This window comes from Tiliqua scincoides, chromosome 5 (assembly GCF_035046505.1).
Source record: "Tiliqua scincoides isolate rTilSci1 chromosome 5, rTilSci1.hap2, whole genome shotgun sequence".
Lineage (NCBI taxonomy): Eukaryota > Metazoa > Chordata > Lepidosauria > Squamata > Scincidae > Tiliqua > Tiliqua scincoides.
Window position 1 is genome coordinate 68,485,862 of NC_089825.1, and position 25,177 is coordinate 68,511,038.

The following is a 25,177-nucleotide window of genomic DNA, read 5'->3' on the forward strand; positions in this document are numbered from 1 at the left end:
AGAACTGAATGCACTCCTTCTGCTCCGTCTGTTTGAGTATTGACAATGCAATAGATAAAGCTGGAGGAAATCCCATGAATAAGAGTGGTCTAAGCTGCTGCTTTATCTTAGTTTAAATTATCTTTCTACTTAGTAGCAGTATACATTTTTAGAGGAATTCGGTGTAGCAATTAAAAAAATTTTTTTAATGACTTATTTATTTTAAAATGTTAAAAACTGGAGTTAACGACATTTAGGCTGTAATCCTATATGTATTTAGTTGGGAATAAGCTCCAGTGAGTTTAATGGTACTTACTTCCAAAAAAACATGTATCAGTCTGGAATGCACATCTAGTATGCAGTTAAAATATTGATTTAAATCTTTTTACTAAAAGGGGGTCCTAAATTAATCATGTTATTTTATGGGTTCCACCAACCTTTAATTTGCTCATCAATTAATTAATTGACTGATTAAAGTTTGTATATGCAAATCTTCAGGGATGGGCAAGTCCAGCTCGGCTTGGTTCGAATCAGGTCACGTGTCTCAGTCCCCTGCAACTTGACAACGAATCATAAAGGGGGCACTTTCCAAGTTGCCCAGAACGTTTTCGCGACTCAAAAAGATGAGTCACAAGTCATTCCCTTTAAAAAGCCAGCCATGGGAAAAAGGGAGCTGCTGCCAGGGTATGTGTGTTGGAGTTCTCTTTAACCACTTCCCTGATGTCCCCATCCCATCTGTAAACAAGGCAGGAGGGGGTGGGACCCAATCCTTTGCAGCTCTACTCAGAAGTAGTCCCACTGTAGCCAGTCATTTGATGAGACTTACTCCTCCCAAGTAACAATGAAGCCCTTGCCCTCACTGAAAAGCAAAATTTTCCTGGCCTCCTGTCTGGAACTTCCCTGCAGGTCGCCTGATCTGATGGCTTCACAGAAGTAAAACAGGGAGGAGATGGGCAGAGAGGAGGGCAGATTGGGTCAACAAAGGGGGCGGGTGTGGCAGCAGTGCCTGCTGAATCCTAACCTCTTCCCAGTTCTGATCCACCTTCATGGATCAACATGAACTTGTGCCAGGGGTATCTCTGGTGCAGGTCTGGGTTGACCCAATGGGCCAGCAGGGGCTTACTCTGAGGGAAGGGGGAAGGTTCCCTTACCCCTAGAAGGCCTCCCAAGGCTGAAACTACCCTGTGGGATTCAGCAGACACCACGTTGGCATCACTGTACAGGGCCTTAGGTAGGATTGGGCTGTACATCCTTTTACAGATATCTAAGTGCACCTTAGTTCACCACGTGATGCCTCAAGTGACAGACCCTTGCTTCCCTATTTACTATTCTAGTTATGCTTTGAATCCCCTTGCTAATAGATAAACACTAAATCTAGGTTTCAAGGGGCTGCATGCCCTTCTAGAAGCCACGTCTCTTGAACTAGATGTGACATTGTCCACCACATATGACAGAATGTGCTCAGGTTGCCTGTCAAGTGGTAGATCTGGTTTCACTGTGATGCCTCCCAACATTCTGACCCAACAGAGACAGCTGCTCAGGAAGTAACAGTGTATGTACTCACTCTAATTATATGAATCCTGTGATGTGGCCCCTTCTTTCATAAGAAGCCTGAAGCCCAGAACTGCTCAGTGATCAAAGAGATTAGATTTGCTAATAATATGGATTCTGAACACCTGATCCATATGCAATCATGTGAACAGAGGGTTCAGGCTACATTGCTAATATTATTATTGTAAACTGTCTGAAGTCATTTCATGCCAAAAAAGGGGATAGGAGAGCTGTTATATGGAATAACTACAGTAGAACTTCCAAAGTTGACCACCTCCTTAAGTTGACCTAATTTTCACAGTATGGACAGACACTGCATATACACTATGGGAGACCAACCTCTCTATATTGACCTCCTCCGTAAGTTGTATCTTGGCCACTTCGACCATTGCACAGAGTATTAATTTACCCTCTGTAAGTTGCCCGCTGAACGTGATACTGTGGGCCTGTGTTTTGCCTGGTTTGTCCCATCTTGGAAAAGCAAGAAGCCATGTGACAATCCCTCCCCTACACCTGCTAGCACATGTGCGAAAGGGTTTTTATAGGTGAGCACACCGCATGTAGCTGACAGACCTGTGCTGGCTGCCGATTGTACCTGGACATGTACCAAGTTGTGAGGGACATGAGGTTGCTTGTGCATAGTGAAGCCACTGTCCTTTCACTTTGGTTCCCATCACCAGTGCATTACTTTACACTTATATTGAAACACAACTGCTATTTTACTGCCTATTCTCCGGGTTTGGAGAGATCCTTCTGGAGCACTTCACAATCCCTTCTGGTCTTCACCACTCAGAAAAGTTTAGTGTCATCCACAAACTTGACCCCCTCTCTGCTTAACCCTGTTTCCAGGTCATTTATGAAGATGTTGAAAAGCACCAGTCCCAGGACAGATCCTTGAGGCACTCCACTTTCCACCTCTCTCCACTTTTTGTCAATTGCCCATTGACACCAACTCTCTGTTTCCTGGTCTTCAACCAGTTCCCAATCCATGAGAGGATCTGTCCTCTTATTCCCTGACTATGGAGTTTTCTCAACAGCTTTTAGTGAGGGACCATATCAAACACCTTCTGACATTTAGTGAATCAGAGGAGACCCAATGGAGGCCATGTAGCCTAGGTAAAAAGTGTGTGTTTTTTTTTAAGCTGTTGGGGCTATGTAACATGCTACAGACTGGCAAGGGATAGCATTGCTCTGCCTTTCTGCTATGAAACCAAGTAATTTTTTTTAAGCTTATGAATTTTCAGGGTTTTTTTTAAACACTGATTGTGGGCTGTTTATTCTCTGTCTCTTGATATAGATGATATAAATAGTAAGCATCACAAGAGGATCAATTCTCATTGATATTTGCAATAAAACTTTTTAAAAATCCAATCTAAATAATAACTTGGCCTTGCATTTGTTGTCCTGGGAGCTAAACATGATAATATTTAAATGCCTTTTTTCTCATATGTTGACCACCTCCCTATGTTGACCGATTCCTCCAGTCCCTTGGGTGGTCAACTCAAAGAGGTTCTACTGTATACTGTATACAGGAGACATGCAAGCATGTGCCAGAAAAGCCTAATGATCCCTACTTCAAAACAACTTTTGAAGGGGGCAAAGTATTGCCCCAGATACTCAGTCTGCATAATTATCACACAATTCGCATAATATGCAAGTTATACTGCTCATATGTGGTGAACTGGAATATGGTGACTCTTAAAAAAAAACACTCCTTCAAAATGTACTTGGAGTTATTTCATGGTCAATCTACAAGTGATGAGGAAAATCCATGATACAGCCTCAACATTTTTAAAGAAGGTTAAAAGCAGCCCTGTTGCAGTCCTATAGCTGCCCCCAGGTTTACTGACCTTAAGCTCCTTTTCCTTAAACCCCAAGGAAAAGAAGAAAAGGGCTGGATGGAGTTCACTTGCTCAAAAACAATCACATAAGTTGTAAAACATCCCCACTTTATTAAGCAAGTCAGAAACCCCCACTCTTAAGTTTACAGAAAGGCCATTTAGAATTGTTAATGGAGAAGCACACATTCACACACAAGTTCAGGAACTAGAGGAAAAAAAGATATACTCCCAGAGCTTACCTAAAGCTAACAATGAGGCTCTCTTCTGCCTCTATTCTACTCCCTTTTATAGCCCCAACCAAATCAGTTGACCAACATCTCTCTGGGAGATGTAACCACAATATCAGCTGGGGCAAAATAACTACAGCCTCAAACAAGCCCAACTAGAACCTTAAAGGGGCCAGCACATAACAAGCCCTGAGTTAAATTGAGGCTGTGATGTCAGAAGTGGTGGCGGTTTTGATCCTCCTTTGTGCCATTTTCCTAATCCAAATAACCTCCGAAGCTATTAGCCCTGTTGAGTGTCATACCCTATGCATTCTATATTTTGCAACTGCAGTAATTTGAGCAGCAGGCATACAATCAAAGAATCATGGGATACTTTATCACAGCACATATATGTATTTCCTACAGCTATTGTAAATGGTAATGTTAATGCTGGCACAACTTAATTTCCCTGTTAAGTTTTCTAAGTGGACGCCAGTCTCAATTATGGAGTTTTCATAATACTCTGTGTGTAAAATAGCATTAGGAAAGTCAACTGGCAAAGTATAAATGGAAACATTTGCAAATTTCCCCCAGCTGTTGCAACTGCTAATGTGTCTACCTCACAAAAGTCTCAATTCACCCATAGCTTTAGGGGTCTTTGAGATCTAAAAGACTAATCAAATCTCAGCTGCTTTTCCACTTTGGGTTTTGTAACTCTTGCTATGTGGCATTCATTTCACTGTAATGTATCCAAACAATAGCTGGTGAGTAAGGAAATACTCTGCCTCTTAGGCAAAAATGAAGGTGTCAGGTGTGTGTGTAAGTTTCCCTTTAAAACTATCTGCTCATAATGTCTATGTTCCAGTGACATCACAGGTTGTGTCTCTTATCCACTGGGGAGTCCATCCAGGAACCCCCAGTAGATAAAAATAATCAGTGGATACCCAATCAGTGGAAAAATAGCTTTAAAGACCCACTGCCAGGTTTCTTACTCCTCCATTGTTGCCCCAGAATACTTTGTATCAATGTGATACCACATTCAGTCACTAGATGAGATGAATAATGGAATCTAATGGAATGAAATTATTTAACAGTACGAAGGTAGGAAATTCGATTTTGATGCTTTTTTTACCTTGTTGCATTTAAAGTTGGACCACAGTATCAGTGGTGAGACTAAACAGTGGATACCAAATCAGTGGATACTGAAGTCCCACCTGTAATTTAACTTGGTGGTTCCCAGACTTACCAAGGTGCCTTTCTTTTGTGGCGGGCTCTTCTTCCTAGCTCTCCCATCCTGGGTGTTACCATCTTGGATCATATGAGATCTCATGTGATTCAAGATGGTGGTGCCCAGGAGAGCCGGGAAGAAGAGGATGTCAGGGGCATCTTGTGGCACCCCCTTGAGTTCACTGTGGCACTTGGAGGCACCACAGTGCAAAGTTTGAGATCCACTGATTTAACTGATAAGATGCTAACTTGCTAGTGTCTGTACTGGGTAAATCTGCAATCTGCTGATATGAAGCACTTCTGTAATGGGGGAGGGTGCTTAGGCTGTGAGCTCCAGCTGATGCTCCAGCAGACTATGGGCAGTCTGAAAATGTGCCCCAGCAGCATGCTTAGTAATGTTGCAAATGGACCCGGGGTGGCTCTCTCAGATGTTTGCTTGGAGCAACAAATCACCTTGTGCCTTGCCTAGGGTTGCCAGGCCTCAGTTTAGTCTGAAGTTTCAAAGGTTTCACCCTTGATTTAAGCAAAGCACCAGGCTGTCATATGGTAGCATGAGAGATTTTCATATTAGTTTCCTCCCACATTTATCAGGTTCCACCTAAGCTACCACAGCATCGGTGTCCCATGATCCACTAAATGCTGTTCCCCATCATCTCCAGATTTCTCCCCATTGCACCAGGCTCTGCCCCCAACCTATGATGCTTCATCCCTAATCAGAGTATCAGGGAACCTGACAATCCTAGCCTTGCCTTGCCCTCCTCTTTATTCAGCTATCCTACTAATTCCCTCTAGAAAATATTGGAGGGTATGTGGAAGTGCTCTTTGGATATACCCACATTATATGCATTGGAGGCTTTCTTATGCAGAGCTTCAGTAAGATATTTGACCTTACAAATGTTCATTCACATGGATGGGGGAGTACAATATTTGCATCTGAGTACCAGTAGCAGAAGCGATTTATAGCCTATCTGCAATGAATTCTGAGTAGGTAAGATTAAGATTTCAATCAGGGCTGCAAGCAAAGAACCAGGCACAGAGCCTAATACCCTTTAGGGACATGGAGATAATGGAGGCATTCCAAGGCGGGGAGGAGGATGGAACAGGTGGAGGGGCTGGCCAGAGAGGGGGGCGAGGCCCACTGGATCCTATGCCTCATAATGCTTGGAAGCCCAACACAGGGCTTCTTAAGTCTGCATCAGCTATTTAACTGGCACAGACTTGAGAAGCCCCATTGTGGAGGTTGGGGCATTACTGGGGGGGGGAGGGGAGAAGATGAATGTCCCCTTCCCCTGAGGAGACTTCTAGAGGATTCCCTGGTCCCACAGCATGTAGCAGTGGCCATTTCAGTGCCACTGTAACCCACAGCACTTAGAAGGATAGGATTTGGCTGCCTATTACCATAAAAATGTATAGTTTTAAGCAGGGATGGGCAAGTCCAGTGTGGCTTGACACGAGTTCTAACAGGAGCACTTTCTGAGTTACCCAGAGCATTTTTGCAACTCGAAAAGACTCGAGTCACAAGTAGTTCCCTTTAAAAACCCAGCTGTGGAAAACAAAAGAGGCTACAGCTGATGTGTATGTGTGTCAGAGTTCTCTTTAAAGGCTCCCCTGCTGTCCCCATCCCATCTGTCAACAAGGTGGGAGGGGGTTGGAGGGACTGCATGAGACCAGGGACAGAAGCGGCAAGAGGGAGGAGGGTCATGTGCAGCAGCTGCGAGGCTTACCAGAATGACACAATCCTTTGCAGCTCTACTCAGAAGTAGTCCCATTTGCACCAGTCATTCAATGAGGCTTCCTTCTCCCAAGTAACCATGGAGCCCCCCAGTAGCATAGCTAGAGGGGATGCAAAACACTAAGAGGGGGTGCAGAGTGGGGCAGTTCTGCCTTACCTGCCACCCCCACACTGCATGTGCCTGCTCTGAAGGGGAGGGGACCACTTGCATGACTGTGGTGAGGTTCCATACAACATGTAGTGTTTTGCAAGCCAAGGTGAGGATCCCTGCAAAGCCTAATGCTTTGACTCCCTCTAGCTATGCTATTAGGGCCCACAGGAGCCAGCCATACAGTTGGAAAGCGTGATCGCTATGAATCGCCTCCTTGGGCTTCTCCAGCCAATTCTAAGGCAAGAACCCCCTTGGGCTCCTCCTCCTGCCCTACCTCAGTCAAAGAAAAAGTCAGACTGCACATCCTTCGTCCAATGATCATCAAAGGAAAAGAAAGCTAGCTCCTGCCTCTCCCCTCTCACTCAATGCAAAAGCAAAACGTTAACTCTTCCCTGACTCCTGGCTGGAACTTCCCTGCTGCTCGCCTGGTCTGAACGATGGCCCCATGAGGTCTTTCATGCTGTGAAAAAAGCAAGCAAGCACACCCAGACACAGACAGACTCCAGTGCCCATGTGTGGGGCATCAGTGCCAAGTTAAGTGGCCTCAGACTCAAGTCAGTGACTGAGTCATCAACGCAGGTGACTTGAGTTTCCATGAGTCAGTGAAAAATGCTGGTTTTTGTGACTCTGTCTTGTGTCACCTGACTCATTCCCATCCCTGGTTTTTAGGGCACCACCACAACCCAGTTCCCAAGTACATCTTTTCCTGATTTACGTAAAATTCAGTAGATATTAGCAAAGTGTGCAGATCAAGCAGCAAAGCAAAAGCTGATCTACTATGACTTAGGTAAGTTCATTTTGAAAATATGCTCTAGCATTAGTTACAAATGCTGCACACACAGCAAGAAAACACACTTAAATGCCTGTTAGAGGGGGCATTGATATGATTCCAAAATGCATGTACCTCTGCACCGAGTCATCCCCACCACTAGACAGCACACCCTGCTTCATCACGAGCAATGACTGGATGATTTGATGAGCACTGCAGTGGATCTGGTACATGTGCACTAAGTGCCCATGGGAAAACAGTTGCTTTCCTGCGGCCTCAAGTAACCTAGCCAAAATGCAACCTGAGAGGCAGTCCTAACATGAAATATTTGTCTGTCTTCTGCCTTTCTCCCAGCCAGTGGCCCCGTGCAAAGCTGAACAGAGATGCATTCTTGTGCTCTTGGCACCCTGAAGGTGGGCACCCTCCCAAAAGGGTCATCCTAAATTTCTGCGCCTCTCCTACTCGTATTGGTTCACCCATCGCCTGCATGACAGCTGATCCAAACTCTGTCCAGGGCAGATGGTGTATCCCCACAGGCCATGTGACCCTCCAGGAGACAATCTGTGTCACAGCCAAGACTTCTCCTTGGCAGGGCAGACTCAAGCTTACTTTGATAGTGACTCTCACTACATATCTATTGAAATAGCCCACTTTTTTCAGTACAGCATTTGTTTTTAGGCTTCAGACTATTCATGGAAATATAACTTGCAAAGAAGGCCTGGGTATTTGCTGTACCTGACAGAAAATCAAAGTCTCTCTCAGCTGGAAGCATGGCATCTGAGACAGGTATTAAGCAAAGAATGCCTTTCTCTGTATCATGGATTGAAATGGCTTGTTCTGAATCGGCTATGGTATGTTGCATTTTCTTGTGTTGCACTGAATCCTTGTGTGTGTGTGTGTGTGTGTGTGTGTGTGTGTGTGTGTGTGTGTGTGAGAGAGAGAGAGAGAGAGAGAGAGAGAGAGAGAGAGAGAGAGAGAGAGAGAGAGAGAGAGAGAGAGCGCGCGAGCAGCAAAAATCCCAACAGTTAAAAGACTAGAAGACCTGAGTGGGTATTCTTTCTTTCACTTCCCTCTACCTATGCGAGACAGTTTGTCCCACCATCCCATGCACTTCTATGGGCACATGATAGTGGGTTTTCTGTGTGGGTTTTTTTTTTCAGAGAGTTGGGTGGTATTAAACGATCACTGTTGCTCCTGCTGTACATACGTCACTGTTGGTGAGCCACTGTCCTCTCTCATCAAACAGGGCTTGCAGGTTGTTGCAATGTGTCAGAAATGTGTTTGACCACACATGATAGTGAGTTATTAAAAAAAAAAAAAGTACATACTACATAAGCAATGAAACCTCTATCATACCACAGGTGGTCCGTGGAAAGTGGTCCGCAAAGTCTCAGGAAAAAAAAGATTGCCTTTGATTACTTCCAGCATGCTCCCCCACAAGCCATCAGAGAGGGCAGAGAATGAATTGCCCACAGCCAGCAACAAAAGCAGCAACCCACAATTTTCTCTATAAATAATAAATCTCTGATCTTCTCTAATTACTACAAATTTAATTGTTTTTTGTGTGAAGGGGTGGTGGTTGCATGCAGGGACTATAAGAGGGGGAACAGGGGATAATTTGTACCTGGGTCCCCAGTCAAAAAGGGGGTCCAGGAGCCAAAGGAGGGTCCCCAGAAATTTCTTGGGATCTTATATTTTCCAATCTCACCAGGACTTGCCTGTGTGGGATGCTGGACGCACTGCAGCTGTGGGAAGAAATATGTGCTGGGCCAAGGGATGCACACATGACACTCCTGGACACTGTCCAACCTGGGAGGAAACTGGCCTGCTAGAGTAGCTCTTTGGCTTGTGGCTATGTCTACCATGAAGGTGTGTATCAGGGAAACAGCTGAGGGAGTACAGCTGCTGCAGAAGTATGTTTCGGTACACGCAGAACACTTTCCATTCTAGTGGGAGCCTAAATATGATGATCTAATTTTCTGCAATGATTTGCTATATTTAAAAAATTTCAGAGACTTAGGAGCGTGCTTGGTTTTCTGTATTACTGTATCTAGCTGCTGATGCTGTGTGGACAGGTAGACCTGGATTCCACCTTAATAAGCATGGTAGACCTGGGCTCTAAGGACTCTTCCTGCTGTTGCCACCCTTCCCCTGCCCTGTTTTGCCTTCTACACATCCCCTCCCCCTTTGAGAAGGGCCCCCCAAAAAACCTTGTATCCCCTGATAAAATTCCTCCTGGAGGCCCTGGTTGCATGTGGTTCACACCAATTCCAATTTTTGTCTCAGTGGTCCTTGGGCTCCTAAAAGTTGGAAACCACTGACCTATGTAAATAAGCATATATGTGTATATATATCTATAAATTTAAAACATTTTACCCTACCTCTCCAAAAATTCAAAATAACATAAAAGAACTTAAAATATTAATCAGAAAATATCTAAAATTACATCATCAACCATTCTTGTTGGCATCCTTCAGTCCCAGAAGACCATGGTATCGTGCTCTGAATAGTGCTCTGGAACAGAGTGTCCTCTCCAGTGCGTGAAGCCTGGGTAAAGTACTCGTAGATATGGAGGATAGACTATTACCCATGCAGCAAATCCCCCTTCTCCACATCGCTGAAATGGTCCAATGGAAAGGCAGAAGCCAATACGGTTGGTTCCAGCGACGTCACAGGAGTTGCCAGAACGTGACTGTGTTCAGCCATGAACTGCCTCAGGGACTCCGGCTCCGGATTTTGCCTCGAGGTTGACTCCTGAAGCCTTTTCCATAACTGGATGTAGCCACAAGGCAGTGGAGGTTTGGGATCAGAGTTTTCCTTCTCTCAGATGAGCTGCCTTCCCAGGCTAACGAGTCCAATCTACCCGGTGGCTGTTCAGTCGCCTCTTACGACAAGTACAGCCAAACTGAGGGCCTATTCTTATCCCCACCCCTCAGGGGAAATCATCAACCAACAGCATGTCTAATAGTTAGAAAAGCTCAACTATTTAAGCCAAGAAAGTTGGAAACTCTCCTATTTATTAACCAGATGACTGTCTAAAAATATGAGTATCTTTCTTTCCTATGCTGCAGTGATCTGGTGTGGAAACTGCCACCCCATATACCTCTGATTTGACAGCAACTGTTACCCTGCACATGCGCAATCTTGTCTGATCTTGGAAGCTAAGCAGGGTCAGGCCTGGTTAGTACTTGGATGGGAGACCGCCTGGGAATACCGGGTACTGTAGGCTTATACCATAGTCTTTTGAGACTGAAGGTTGCCAACCATTTGGTTGGTATGGCATCTTTTTCTTTGTTATTCTAGTTACTCTTTGTGTGAAGGGGTGGTGGTTGGGTTTTGAGTTTTTGTTTCTCAAGCAGCAGCACCCCCCCCCCCCCACACACACACTACATTCAACCTTTTTGAATTTATGGGGACTCTCCAAAGCGGTTTGCAACATGATATGGTACTGTTCAAAGGGAAAACATCAAAAGTCCCACTGAACATATCAAAGTCTTTGAGTGCAAGTAGCTTTCTGGATTCCAGCATATGTCCCCTAAGAGTCTGATGCAATAAATAATCCTCTGCTTGTTAGCCTGAGCAGAAACCTGTGGACTGTGAACCCAATTGGTTAGATAGGGGCTTGTCATCTGCCAGTGAATATGGGGGAGGAGTATAGGAATGGTTAGACTTCACAGAGGCATCTTCACTTGTATTCTTCTGTTGCTTGAATGGCTTCCATAAACAAAGCATCAATGAGAGCAAGCTGCCAATGATTTTAGGATACAGAACATCAAAAATATGGAAAAACTTCTTAACTGAATGAATGGGTGGGCAGTTGTAATAGTCTTTCCAGAGAAGTAACAAGACTCTTTCTATGCAGACTAATGAAAGAATCCACGCTTCCTGTTTACACCAACTTCCCTGCCTGATCTTCTAAAAGTGATTCTAACTGACAAGAGCCCATCCATGAAAATGTCACGTCAAGTGGCGAACTGGAGGGGAGTGGCATACTGACAAGGAGTGCCTGCTGCAGCCTGCATCTTTCCACTGCCTCCCTCTCTAGGCTGACACCAAGAGGTTGTTTGAACTGGCTTTCCAATCTACTTACTGCTTCTTTCTCTAGTATCTCTGGCATGCTCCATCTCTGTGTACTCAACTGCTAAAGAAAGCAGCTGATGGACAAAGAGAGATGGAGCACGATGCAACCTTTATTCCACCCACCCACTCCCTCACCTACCTGACCACTGCTGCCAGTTCTCCCCCATCCTGTTTCAAATAAACTCTGCCTGTTTATTTGAAACAAGATGGTGTGGAGACAGAACCAGGAGGTAAGGAAGGGAGTGTGTGGGAAGAGGATCATGTTGTTCTTTTCCTCTGGATGGTCTCCATTCTCTGCCTCTGAAGTGGACGGGCTAGGAGGAAGAGACAGTGATGGCGGCAAAGGGAGCAAAGTATGTGTGCACGCACGGTGGCCTGGTCTGACTTGAGGACCAGAAATGGGAACGATGGAAAACAAAACAAAATTTAAAAAAAAAACCTCACCATGCTTTGTTTGTGTATAGATGCCAAAGAATATTAAAAGCCAAAAAAGGGAAATCCTAGTGACTTTGGCAAAATGGTGGAATAGTCACCATGTGATGGTTGCTAGCAGAATGGGGAAGATAGAGATCTAAAAACGTCACTGTCAAGTCTTGTTATGAGATTATCACTTTGATGGAATACTGGCTAAGATCCATGTTACAGTGTAAGGGGGGGGGAAGCAAAAACAAATTTACATTTGTTTTTAAGTAGTCCTCCAAAGTTTCAAAACACCTTTTAGCAATGTAAGAACTTGTAAAGCTACTATCAACTTTTGAAACATATGCACACTTTTGACTTCGATGTTCTTACCCACTTGTGTCACTAGTAATATGCAAGATCGCTGTAGCTGTAAGAGATTAAAGTAAAGCCATGTTTTTTCTTCTTATTGTTTTCTAGCATGTTTACTGTGTGCATCTGACAGCACTTTGTGTCTCGTCCGTCTCCCTTTCTCCCCTGTGTAGTCAATCAGTTTCCCCTGCTGTTTGCGTGAGTCTTTCACACAACAACTGGGGAGAGAAAGGCATTTCTTAAAGATAGGGAAAAATGATTGTAAAAAATTACAAAATCTGGCAGGGGGACTCTGGGGTGAGAGCTAGTACCTGAGACTACTCTTATCTCATTTTTTGAAGCTGAATAGCTTTTACATTGAGGGTGTACAGTAAAAGCAGAAGCCTATGCTGAGTGCCCCATTTCAAGTTGAAAGCCTAAGAAGCTAGAGATGCCTGCAGAACTCTTTTTGAGCAGTATAAACTCCTGCCAATAAACTCTTCAATAGGGAGCAGCAGGATGGTGGGAGAACACTGGTAGCCTGCTACTGGGATTTCAGCCTATGTGCTTATTTATTATTATTAATAGGAATATCTATATACCACTTTTCAACAGGAGTAGTTCACAAAGCGGTTTACATAGTAAAATAAACCAGTACATGGTAGATATTTATATATTCATTCATTCATTCATTCATTTAAGAAGCTTGCATTCAACATATACATAAACATGTTTCTAGGGTGGTTTACAACTATTAAAAAACAAAATAGTAACATTCAATAAAATAATATCTAAAATGTAACAGTGCAATGAAAAAAAGGAAGAAACCCCCCAGCACATAAAAGCACAGCAAGAAAACATCCCAGAAACGGTTTTAACAAACTGAGAAAATGAAAAATCTTTACCTGGCATCAACAGGACATCAAAGTTGGCACCAGGTAAACCTCCAAAGGAAAGGATTCCATAAGTGGGCTGTCAGAGCTGAAAAGGCCCTCTCCCCTATTGCCACCTACTCCATCTCAGGATATAGGAATTCTTTGAGGAAAGCCTCTAGTGATGACCTTAGTAGCTGGTGTGAGGGAAGACAATCCTTCAAGTACTCAGATCCTAAGCCAAGTAGGGATTTAAAGGTATAAACACCCACACTTTGAACTCTGCTTGGAAACAGATCAGGAACCAATGAAGGCAAGATATGATCCTAATACCTTATCCAATTAACAACATAGCAACCATATTTGAAACTAACCAGTTTCCAAACTTTTGAAAGGCAGCCTCACGTCAACACATTACACTAGTCTATCAGAGCATAGAAAATAATGGCCAAGCTGACTCTGTCGAGAAAGGGCCACAGCTAAGGCATCAGGCTCAGCTAGAAAAGGTGCTCCATGCCACTGATGCCATTCGGGCCTCTAATGACAAAGCTGGATCTATGAGAGCACAATCCTTGTCTACTTAGAAATAAGTTCCTATTGTCTTCAAAGGGACTTACTCTCAGGGAAGTGTGCATGGGATTGCAGTCTGAATGTCCCTCAACTGTGAATCTGGTTTTTAAGGGAAAGTACAACCCCCTCTAGAACAGGTTAAGCATCACCTCCCTGAGAATCCACCAACACCTCCATCTTGTCAAGCTGATCTTCATTGCATTTGCCCTCATTTCATCTAATACTGATTCCCCACACTGTTTTAGCACCTGCCACAACCAACCTCCTGTTAATCCTAATCTGGGAATGTAACTCCCAGAAGTCACTGAGGGCCCAGTGTGTCAGGCTGGAATGATGGAGAAAGTGAGGATGAAAAAAGCCTCCTCAGCTCCATGCTTTACCTATAGCATGCCACGCACCAGGGCAATGGGGGATGGGGAAGGAAGGAACCCCCCTCCCCCATTCACTGCTTGGGGTCCACTGTACATCACCACTGCTGCTGGATAAGTTTGGAGAGCTGGTTGGTAGGGCTGTCTGGAAAAGGGTGGACTTTTCTGAGCTCTAAATTTGGAAGCTAGTCATGGGGGATATAGAAATTCATCTCTCTTCTGGAGGAGATGCGTCACCAAGGTTCATTCCAGAATCTAAGATGCAAGATCCTCCCCAACATCTCTAGCTGTGAGCCATTTTATTTGCAAAGCATTTTACAACTTTATCACAATGAGCTACCCAGAGTTTTTTGCTGTCCTTAGGGGCCCAGCTATATAAGGAACAGCTCCGTCAGATAACTCTGAGCAGACATGATGGTGGCAGAGAAGAAAGACTTCTTTCTAGCACATTTGGTCAGATTCATCACAAGATTTCCTCCACTGATGCTCTAGCTCAGAGGTCTCCAAATGTTTCAGTACAAGAGCCACACTGTATCTTTCACGCATTTTCACAGGCCAAAAAAAATGGTTTTATAAATGTATCCGTGAAATTTGAATTAATATGTTTTACTTGGATCATTTTGTATTCAGCATGATATGATTCAGAACAGAAGAGAAATGTGACAATTACAAAGAAACAGTGTTGTGCTTAACCTGAGAAATTATCAAGGAGGGGAATTAGAGCTTTGGGACTTGAGTCAGAGTCGCAAAAACACTGTTTTTGCTGACTCATGTACACTCGAGTCATGTGTGTCAAGGACTTGGGCATGACTCAAGAATCGGGTCTGCTGACTCTAAATGAATCATGAATCTGAAAAACTCGAGTCTGTGAGTCTGGGTGTGCTTGTTTACTTTTTCTGTGGTGTGAAAGCCCTCGTGGGGCCATCCAGAAGCTGGTGAGCAGCATTGTAGGAGGAACAGAATGGTTAATGTTTTTGTTTTGGATAGCTGCGTCAAGCAGAAGGCAGGGAGAGGAAGGCAGAAGCGGCTTCTCTTGTCCATCTCTGAGAATGGTACAATTGATTAGATGAAGGATGGGGCCATACTCGTAATGTAAGCCTCCCAACTGCTGTGTGTGACCCACCTCCTGCTTGCCACTTCTGACCTTCACACTGTCTGTCCTGCCCCTCCCGCTTTGCCCAGTACCTTTTGGTCCATGCCCTGGCATAGAATTTTTGGGGAGGTGAGTCGCTGTGGGCGCATGTTATGTCTCATGCATGAGTTGAGTTTCGCGGGGCAGAGACTTGGGATTCAACTCAAGACTTGCCACAGTGACTGGGGCACATCCCTGGAAATGATATATAATGAGTAAAAATGTCAAAAATTCACAAATGCTCTGACCAAAAAAATCAATTTGCTGTGGGCTAGATAAAATCTTGTGGCAGGCTGGATGTGGGCCCCAGACCATAGGTTGGAGACCCCTGCTCTAGTTATTGTTTCTCCTGTTTCATTGCTTTTAGCTCAGGGAAAACCAAGGAACCACATGATTTGAATGGAGAAGGGAAGGATACTTAGGAATGATCACGTCTGCTGCCCAGATAATCTCTATATTCCATGTATTGACCAGGTTGTTGGCAGAAATGAGAACTATGCTAGCAGGGAAATCCCCCAGAGCCATCAGACATTGAACCCATCAGCCTTCTGATGTCATCATGTTGTATGCAATGCCACAGGCGTTTAGTGCAGATCTTACTCACTATGGGTAACTGTATTGCAACACACCACAAATTCCTAAACTGTAGTTCTTGGCAAGCTCCACCATCCCACCTCCTTTCATAGTAGCATCAGCAACTAGCAAGGGATGGGATCCACGTATGGCTATTTCTTCCTATAAACAACTTGTATGAGAAAAATCAAGCCACATCTAAAGATCTTCTTCCACATGTGGCTACATAAGTCCTTTAACAAACTACATGCACAATTTCACTATTGTACATGTACACTTATGGAAGGATTTGCATGTGTTTGTTTTTCCATGGGTAGGCCCGTCTTTGTGACCTTGGCCATGATGCACATATTTAATTTTGATATGTCTCCTTCTTAAACTGCATAATAACCAATCAGAGCAGCATAAATGAGTCACAAGAGAGATTGGGACTTCTACAATGAGATGGGGCTTTTTTATTATGTGTGCAGGGGTGAGTGATGGCTATCGTAAGAAAGAGGATGAAAACATCATGAGCCACAAACCAGGGTGTGAAGCATGCTGGATGGTAAGTACTCTTTTTCCGGTTGCCTCCAGAAGAGTCCTTCCCATCCTTTCACACTGTTCTCAGTTGAGTCTGACATGTGTGAACAAAACACACACAAGAAAACCCTGAAAATCAACACTAACTTAAAGTATATTCTGGGACTCCAGCACACCAAACCACTTGCCCTGCATCCTCTTCTGTCAGCATTGCCACAGATAGGCAACACTCATACCTGACAAAATCCCACCCTGTAGAATTGCATGTTAAGGGAACCCCCATGCACTGAGATGGCGACATACAAGTTCTATCTCATTACACCAGAAGCCCAAATTTAGTTGTGAAATACTTAGCCTAATGGTTATGTTGAGATGCACTACAGTGTAGCTAATGCCAATTCAAGCATCTCTGAGTTTGAGAGGAAAAAAGAAATAAAACCAAAGTTCCACCGGGGATTGGAGTGGAAAGGGATTTAACTTTTGTAAGCAAAATATCGAAGTGCCAGATTAAGGAGCCACTATACAGTAATCAAACTTAGCATGCCCCAGCCTAGTGCTTCAGCAAAAAAATACAACCCTCCAGTCATGTTGTCTATAGGTCAAAAGAAGAACTTCCTAAATTACAGGGGGAAAACAGAATGACAAAATTTTAATACATTAATGCACACTATGATATATATTAAAGAATATGGCACTAGTACCTTATGGAAAACTGAAACATACAGCTATTTTCTAAGAGTGCTCAAAACTGTCACTATCTTATATTCATCCTCGCTTAGCTTGGTTGATCAACATTTTGATGCTTTTTCCTAACCAATTTAGTAAGATTTCATGTGGAAAATAAAAATCCCACCTCCCAACAAACTTTAGGAGATAACAAATATTTAATGACGCCCTACCTAGAAACAATAAATAAATTTGAGTCCCTCCTGGACTCCTGTGGAAAGAGATAATGAAAATTTTATAAGATGGAAATTAATAAATTATAAATCTGGCTGTTAAAATGTGAATCACTAAAGACTCTTGACACCCTTTTCCTTCCTCTAATTAGAATTTAAAAATAAATAAATGAACATATAAACCTGCTGCATTTCAAGATGCTAACTTGCTTCTCAGAACATGTTGTGAAGCTAATAAACCCTGACAGTGCTACAGTTTACATGCCTTCATTCACAAATTAAAATTGCTTGGAGGGACAGTAACAAGAGGAAATACAAATGATTTAAAATGCAATCCATTTATAAGAATCATGTTATAACAAGCAACATAACCACAAACAAGTTTCTGACAGTTCAGTATTCATCATAGTATTTTTATTCGCAGAAAAAGGAGCAATCATAAAAGTGTGCATTTCCCATTCACATTTTTTAATATTTTTTTTTTTTGCATCGGAGGTACTTTTATCTGGCTTTCATGACATTCAGCATTACATGTGCTCTCAGAGATGTTGTCTCATTCATATTCAAACCAGAACATCAATTAGATCTGTTGTAGATCATGATGTTTGGTAAAAGCCACTTCTATATGGCTATAATCTACAGATTATGTACAGTAGAACAGTTGCATAGCACGGCAATTCTACACCCACTTAGACAAGCTTTACAATGTAAAGGAAGGTAAACAAGCCCATATCACAATCTGCTTTTGAAAGACTCTTCCATTGCAAAAGTGACTTGCTGCATGGTGTGGAGCAGGGCCTAGGAGAGGGGCATAAAGGGGGTAATTTGTACCCAGGCCCAGGGTCAAAAAGGGGACCCAGGAACCAAAGGAGGGGGCCCAGAAATTTCCTGAGATCTTACAATTTCCTGTCTACTCAGACTTGTTGCCCGCACAGGATGCTGGCAACACTACCACAACTAGGGATGTTGGGGACACTACTGATGCCACATGGGTTGGTAGACATGGGCTCCAAAGACTTTTTCAGTGGTCTCTACCCTCTCCCCACCCTGTTTTGTGCCTCCCTGCCCCTATTCTGCTTTCCCATCACCACTCTCCCCCGCTCTGTTTCACCCCTTCCCTTTTGCAAAGGGGCCCAAAAGAAACTTTGTACCCCTGATAAAATTCCTCTCAGAGACCCTGGTATGGAGCATTGCTGTATGAGAGGGGCAAGCCACAGACCCCCTTGGGTGCATGATACAGGTCACATGGCTCTTTGGATTTGGGCTAAGGGGTTTACAAGAAATATGTAATTGGGTCAGCCTCCACATTGAGATTTACACCCTAATCCTCTCCATGTTTTCTTAGAAATAAGCCCCATTGGCTGAATAGCAGGCCCCAAATTTCACATCACAAACTGCTTTTGAAGGACCTCTCAATTTCACAAGTAGATTTTTATGGGGAATGGAGGAATAATGTTCCAGAAATTCAATCCCTTGGCTACACAGGTCTAGTTGTACAAAACCATCTTCACACAAGATGCCTTCTTGTAGCTCACTCCCCCACCACACACACATATTTGGTACCACAACTCCTACTCTTCCTATCTGTTTTACCGAGAGAGAGAGAGAGAGAGAGAATTCTTCTTGGAACCACTGCTCTCTCAACTAAATGGGTGGGCATGTGGTGATAGCAGCTAAGACCAAGAACAGCTGCCAGATAAGTGAGAGAGCAGGTAAGTGGACAAGAAGCATCTGCTCCTGGCAGCCATTGCCACTTGCTCACTTACTTTGCTGTAGCAAAGCTATCAGTGGAAGTGCAGTTGCTGCCTGTCTCTTCCACTGTTCTGCAGAGGGGTGACAATTCTCCCTCTGACCAATACTTACTGTTGTTCAGAGATGGCCAAAGGAAAGGCCATTCCTCCTTTGGTGGAGGTGAAACAGAGGTTTGCAGGGTGCCATATCGCCATATCTTATCCCCCCTCCTGGCCAAGAAGACCCAACATGGTTCTCTTGGATTCTGTGCTCACTCAATAGCAGGTGCAGATCCAAAGAGACCCATTGGGGCTGCTTGGTTGCTACATGGGGTAAGGGAGCATAATTCTCTTCCCAGGAAGGCTTGTAATGAACACATCTCAACAGGTTTGCCATTCGTCCTATATCTTGCCTTTCAAGATATCATGGAGAACTTGGTAGAATAACCACACCTGGTAGAACCAGGCCACACATGGAGTATTGTGTCCAGTTCTGGTCACCACATCTCAAAATGGACATAGTGGAAATGGAAAAGGTGCAAAAGAGAGCAACTAAGATGAATACTGGGCGGGGGCACCTTCCTTATGAGGAAAGGCTACGGCGTTTGGGCTTCTTCAGCCTAGAAAAGAGATGCCTGAGGGGGGACATGATTGAGATACAAAATTATGCAGGGGATGGACAGAGTGGATAGAGAGATGCTCTTTACACTCTCACATAACACCAGAACCAGAGGATAGCCACTAAAATTGAGTGTTGGGAGGGTTAGGACAGACAAAAGAAAATTTTTCTTTACTCAGCATGTGATCAGTCTGTGGAACTCCTTGCCGCAGGATGTGGTGATGGCATCTGGCCTGGATGCCTTTAAAAGGGAACTGGACAAGTTTCTGGAGGAAAAATCCATTATGGGTTACAAGCTATGATGTGTATGTGCAACCTCCTGATTTTAGAAATGGTCTATGTCAGATGCAAGGGAGGGCACCAGGATGCAGGTCTCTTGTTATCTGGTGTGCTCTCTGGGGCATTTGGTGGGCTGCTGTGAGATACAGGAAGCTGGACTAGATGGGCCTATGGCCTGATCCAGTGGGGCTGTTCTTATGTTAACCAAAATATGTATGTTGCCATTTACAGTACAGTGTTTGTGGCCATAATGAAATATGGAAGTGGATTTCCAGGATATCATCTCATAATTGTCATTTGAACAAAGCCATTGTTGATTTTTCAAGCTACCACCATCTGTTCATCACAGCTTCTATCAATTTCTGGATAACATCACTAATGGAAAAAAAAACTAGATAATTTCATACATTTTCTGGATAATTTGGGAACATTGTACTACTGCTATGTTATTTGAGAAAACCAATCTTATTGTCCTGATAGACAGGCCAACACTGCCTGTTCAACTTGCCCATGCACTTTCCCATCTTTGGAAGCCCTCATGGAGATGCCCACTATCTAAAGTAAGGTGGCTTGTGACTGGAGAGGGCCTTTTCAGTTCTGGTGCTGTGTTTGGGAAATTCTCTTCCCAGGAAGGCCTGTCCAACACCCTACAATGGTGACTTCTTAGAATCCAGTGAAAGCCTTATTTATTAGGCCATTTAAATTGTTTTAACCACTGGTTTTGATCTGCTGTTTTATCATATTTTCTGTGAAATCCTATGCATGTACACTCAGAAATAAGCCTGACTGAATTCAGTGGGACTTGCTTCTAGAAAAGTGTGTATAGGGTTGTAATCTTTCTGTTATAACATTATTATTTTATTCTCGTTTGTTTTTGTATCCACCCTGGAAAGATCTGAAGGGTGATATCAGAAATGTTAAAAATAAACACAGCAGAATGAGATGGCAGAATCCTAAGATAGTCAAATGGTTTGAATCACTTTGGATTGCAGATGGAAGATACCATTTTGAATTCTCCCCAAATATTAACCAACTCGAGCATATTGGAGAAAACACTAGGCTAGAATTTTCCTTCCTGATGTGCTCAATTTCGACTTACAGATTTTTTTTTTAATGTGAAAGAACATTAAAAAAAAGTGATTCCCCCATCTGCAGTCTGATATAATACAGTCCTTTCTACCATATCTGGACTTTTCCACCTCATTTCCACCTCACTCTGCTGCATGTGTAGGTTGGGCTATAATGAGCAGCTATGGAATGATCTTCTCAAAGAAAATTCTTCCAAACATCTCCTGGAGGGAATTTGGCTTCTCTCCTGAGGGATTCAGTGAAGTATAGAGGAATTTCACTTACCTATGAAAATGTCTAAATTTTGGAATCCTGTTGAGGTCCTATTGATACCTAGTGGAGATTCAAATTATCTTAGGTTAGTCATGGGCTTTATTCAATATTTCACCAGATTTCCACTTTGGAGATTAGAGATTCAAAACTCCAGCCAAAGACTTCCTGTGACACATTCCAGCTGGAAGTTCTGCTGCTCACTACATTAGGGGTTACCACAGCAACCATCTGGGTCTGCTCAGTCCTCATTGAAGGAAAACGTCAGGTTTCTGACTTTACTTTTACATGTCACAAATTGGCTTGGCTCAAGATGCAGATTTCTTAAGTGCAGGCAGTTCTCCATAACCGCTGGGGTTAAATTCCTGGAAAACCTCATGGTTACAGAAACCGTGGTTACTCAGTCATTGATCCTATGGGGAAAATTGGGTTAGATTCCCACAGACCCTCTTTGCTGTACACTATATGACCTTTCTGAACCTGAATCTTTCCTTGAAAACTGTGGGCTGGATGATAGCAAGGAGCTCAACATCCTGAGCACAACTTTCATTAGCACTATGCTTTGCTGCCATTGTTGAAATTGTTGAAACAGCACAAACCAGTTAGCATGTCAATTAGCATTTAGCACTTAACTGCCACTTATTAAGCCACAAGAATAGAAGCCATGAGAACTGCCTAAGGATTCTCAGACATCTTTTGGCTTCTGCAAATGGGCGCGAAGAGACCTTGTATGTGGCAACATGGGTTACACTTTTATTGCCGCAGATAAGCGAATCTGCAGCAACAGAGTCCGTGGATAACAAGAACTGACTGTACTTATTTAGTAACTGCTGAGAAAGATCCTTTTGGATGGTGAACAGCATGGGAAGTTCATTGTACAAAAACCTATATCAATGCTTATCCATCTCCAAATCATGTTTTCATAAAGGAATAACTGTGTTTACGAATACATTTCACAATCCAAGTTGGTCACCTTCATGTTGAGCTGCCCCTGGAGTTTAATTCATGGCATGTGTGGTGAAAATCTCTGATTGTCTCCTAATTTCTACCAGGTTTTGACCTTCCTATCCCTGAAGGAGGTTTCTGTAATGGGTCAATACCTTGAAGGGACTGCTGAGATTTCAGCCATTTCTGCTTTGTTGTTGTTGACCTTCCCTTTCTTTCCAAACTGAGTAGTCAACCAAGAGCTTGGTCTTGAAGCAGTTCACTGTTCTCTGAACTCCACCTGATTCCCCAGAGTGGGAAGTTAAAGAGCTCAGGTGACCCAAAGTAACAATCCAACAAGTGAATTTAGGTAGTGTCCAGATGGTATAAAAAGAGAAGTAAAGAAATTCCCATTGCACATGTCCCACATCCATGGCATCAGATGATTAGGTGAGCCCCAGCCTGGTGTGAGCATAGGAACTGGCCTCTTGAACTGGGGCTGGTACATAGGGAAGGGCCAGTACTTAAAGAAATAAGTTAATTATTTTATTTTTCACATTTTTATAGTTTTGACATTTGGTTTTAGCTTGCCTTTTAAGCTCAATTCATCCTTCACCCAGCTCTTCCACTAGTTCTCGCTGCCATTGTTTCATTCCCAAAAGGGGGAGAGGTTTGCTCAAGATGGTTCCTCCTGCCGAAATCTCCCCTCAACTTTGCTGGTAGCAGCATTATAAACAATTGTCCCAGTTTAACCCCAGTTCAGTTATGAAACGGGGGAAGAGAGGTGAGTGCCAGTCCCTCAGTGCTGAGTCCTGTGACCTGTTGTCTGTCACAATATGTGATTATGACATCATGAAGTGTGAACAAGTTTAGACAGCTACTTACCAGCAACACCAGACCATATAATAAGAGACACAAACACAGGGATCAGAGGCTGCAACAAACCCTGAATCCAACTCTGTCCCCAGATTCGTTCAGGCAACACTATCAGAGACCTTAATAACATCATCCCTGCTGTCAGTGCTCATCATTTGACATGGGCTATTTGCCATTACTAGCCATCAACACCTTCTCTTGTTTACATGGGACAAACAAGTCAAACGGTATGCTAATGAATACGGGCAAAAGGAAATGATACCTTAAACTTGTCTTTAATAGACCGGCTTAAAACCAAAGATGCACTGGGTGGGGTCTTTGGCACTCCAAATGGTCGTGGGGGGGGGGTCAATTCTGCATGGGAGCCTAGCATGCCAAGAGAGGGGGCTAAATGCCTTTCCTCTTTCACTATTTACACAGTGAAAAATTTCCCCACCCTCAAAGTAGCAATTTGCCCCCAAAGGGCAATTTCTGCAAAAAATCACTTGGAGGGTGATTGAACCAAGAATGGAGGGTAAAGCATTAAGCCCCCTCTCACAGCATGCTAGGCTCCTGCACAGAATCAGCAAACTCATTTAAGCTAAGAGCCATCACCTCACCTCGAACTTGCAGATTTCACAGGTACGTCGGTCCCTGTGAAAAACTGAAAAAAACAAATACTAGTCAGTTGTTGGAAGGTTACTACCATGTGAAGCCAATCCCACCCCCCACCATCTTCTACCATGCAGTCAATCTGATAGAGCGTGAGCTGCATGCGATGGTGGTGGTGATGGGCAACCAGACAGCCTGGGAGAGATAAGTAAAAATATCACACCTCTGTAGGCCACCAATTAGTCCCCTTGGACCTATGCTAGCTAGTTTGCTGGTATAGGAGAGGCAGGGGGGCCAGGAAAATAGGGATAGCATCCTGGCATGTGCTGCCACCACTGGGATCCACCCTGTACCATCCTTGAAATGCCCCTTGCCCACTCTGGTCCCTGCCCAATCCTCCCCCAAACTGCCCTCCACCTTACCTTCTCTGGCGTGGCATCCAGGAGCCACTGCTGTGTACACAGAGCTTCCAGCCATTTCTGCCAGATGCCCCAACGTGCATAAGATTAGCATGCCTTTTACAGCACTACAGCACTTACAGCAAAGGACCAGGATTTCTGCTGCCATAAGTGCCCAATAGGATTGGGCCCACAGTCACAGTCAATAGGATTGGGCCCATATGTATATATGGGCCTGCTAATGGAGCAGCTACTTCACATCACATATGTGGCGGGGGAGGGATATGTAATTGTTCTTCTACTTAGCAAAGATTTGCTGGAATGACTTGCATTTTAAATGTTTCCTTGTCACAAACTGGTCCTGTATTGTACTTGGTAAAATATAATGCATTTGCTGCTTTACAAACATTGTTGATATATTATTTCAAAAGCAAAGGAAGCTATTTTTCAGGATATGTGGATCCTTATAATACTTTAGAACCATCATTTTCAAGTTAATATACAACTATTTCAACTGTTTGATTTACTATTTATTAATAAAAATAGACAAGAATAGAACATACTTTACCTAGAATTATTCTTATCTTGTGCCCCACCTATTACACGAGCCAATGCTAAGAATACACATTAGGCTTCTTGGTTTATTTTGGGAGTAATGCTTGGACTGGAAATAAGGAGCCGGGGATACATTCTTCTTTTCCAGCAGCTGTGTATTCTCTGTTCCCTGTGGAAAGTGGTAATCTCCCGTGATGATTTCCTCAGAGTCTGTTTATGAATATTCCATGGCCATTTGTAATAGCTGGAAAAGCTCTCCTGCTTGATGCTCTTGCGAGCTGCTAAGTACCTTGCCATCTACGTGGATGTTCAAATGGAGCTGCCTGGCCTACTATACTCCTTCTAAATATGGCAGGGTTCGACTGAATAGAAAATACCAGGCTAGTCATCACCTCCACTGGTCTTACGCTCCTCATAGTAAAAATCTATACACATTGTGCTTGGGGGCTGGAGCTATTCTTAGGTGTTATTTTTCCACTTGCTCCACAGCTGTTTCAAGTCACAAGTTCCTGGCACAAGAACAAGACAGAGAGTTGGCACAACGCAGGGCGTAAAGATGACATAAACTCACATGTGAATCCCCCTTCTTAGGATTCTGGAGACCCTGGTGACCCCTCTTCTGTGCCGCTCACAGGCAGAGGAACA

The 25,177-nt window shown here is 43.6% G+C and overlaps 1 long non-coding RNA gene across 1 annotated transcript in view; it reads right to left on the minus strand.

Moving 5' to 3' along the window:
• The window catches only part of LOC136654083 (uncharacterized), a 32,772-nt gene extending 7,908 nt beyond the window's left edge, over positions 1–24,864 (minus strand). Inside the window, exons 1-2 of the long non-coding RNA XR_010794576.1 lie at positions 24,546–24,864; positions 21,204–21,251 (exon numbers count right to left, since the gene is read on the minus strand). This is a non-coding gene — a long non-coding RNA (uncharacterized lncRNA). The remainder of the gene's footprint in view (positions 1–21,203; positions 21,252–24,545) is intronic.
• Between the last annotated feature and the right edge of the window lie 313 nt (positions 24,865–25,177).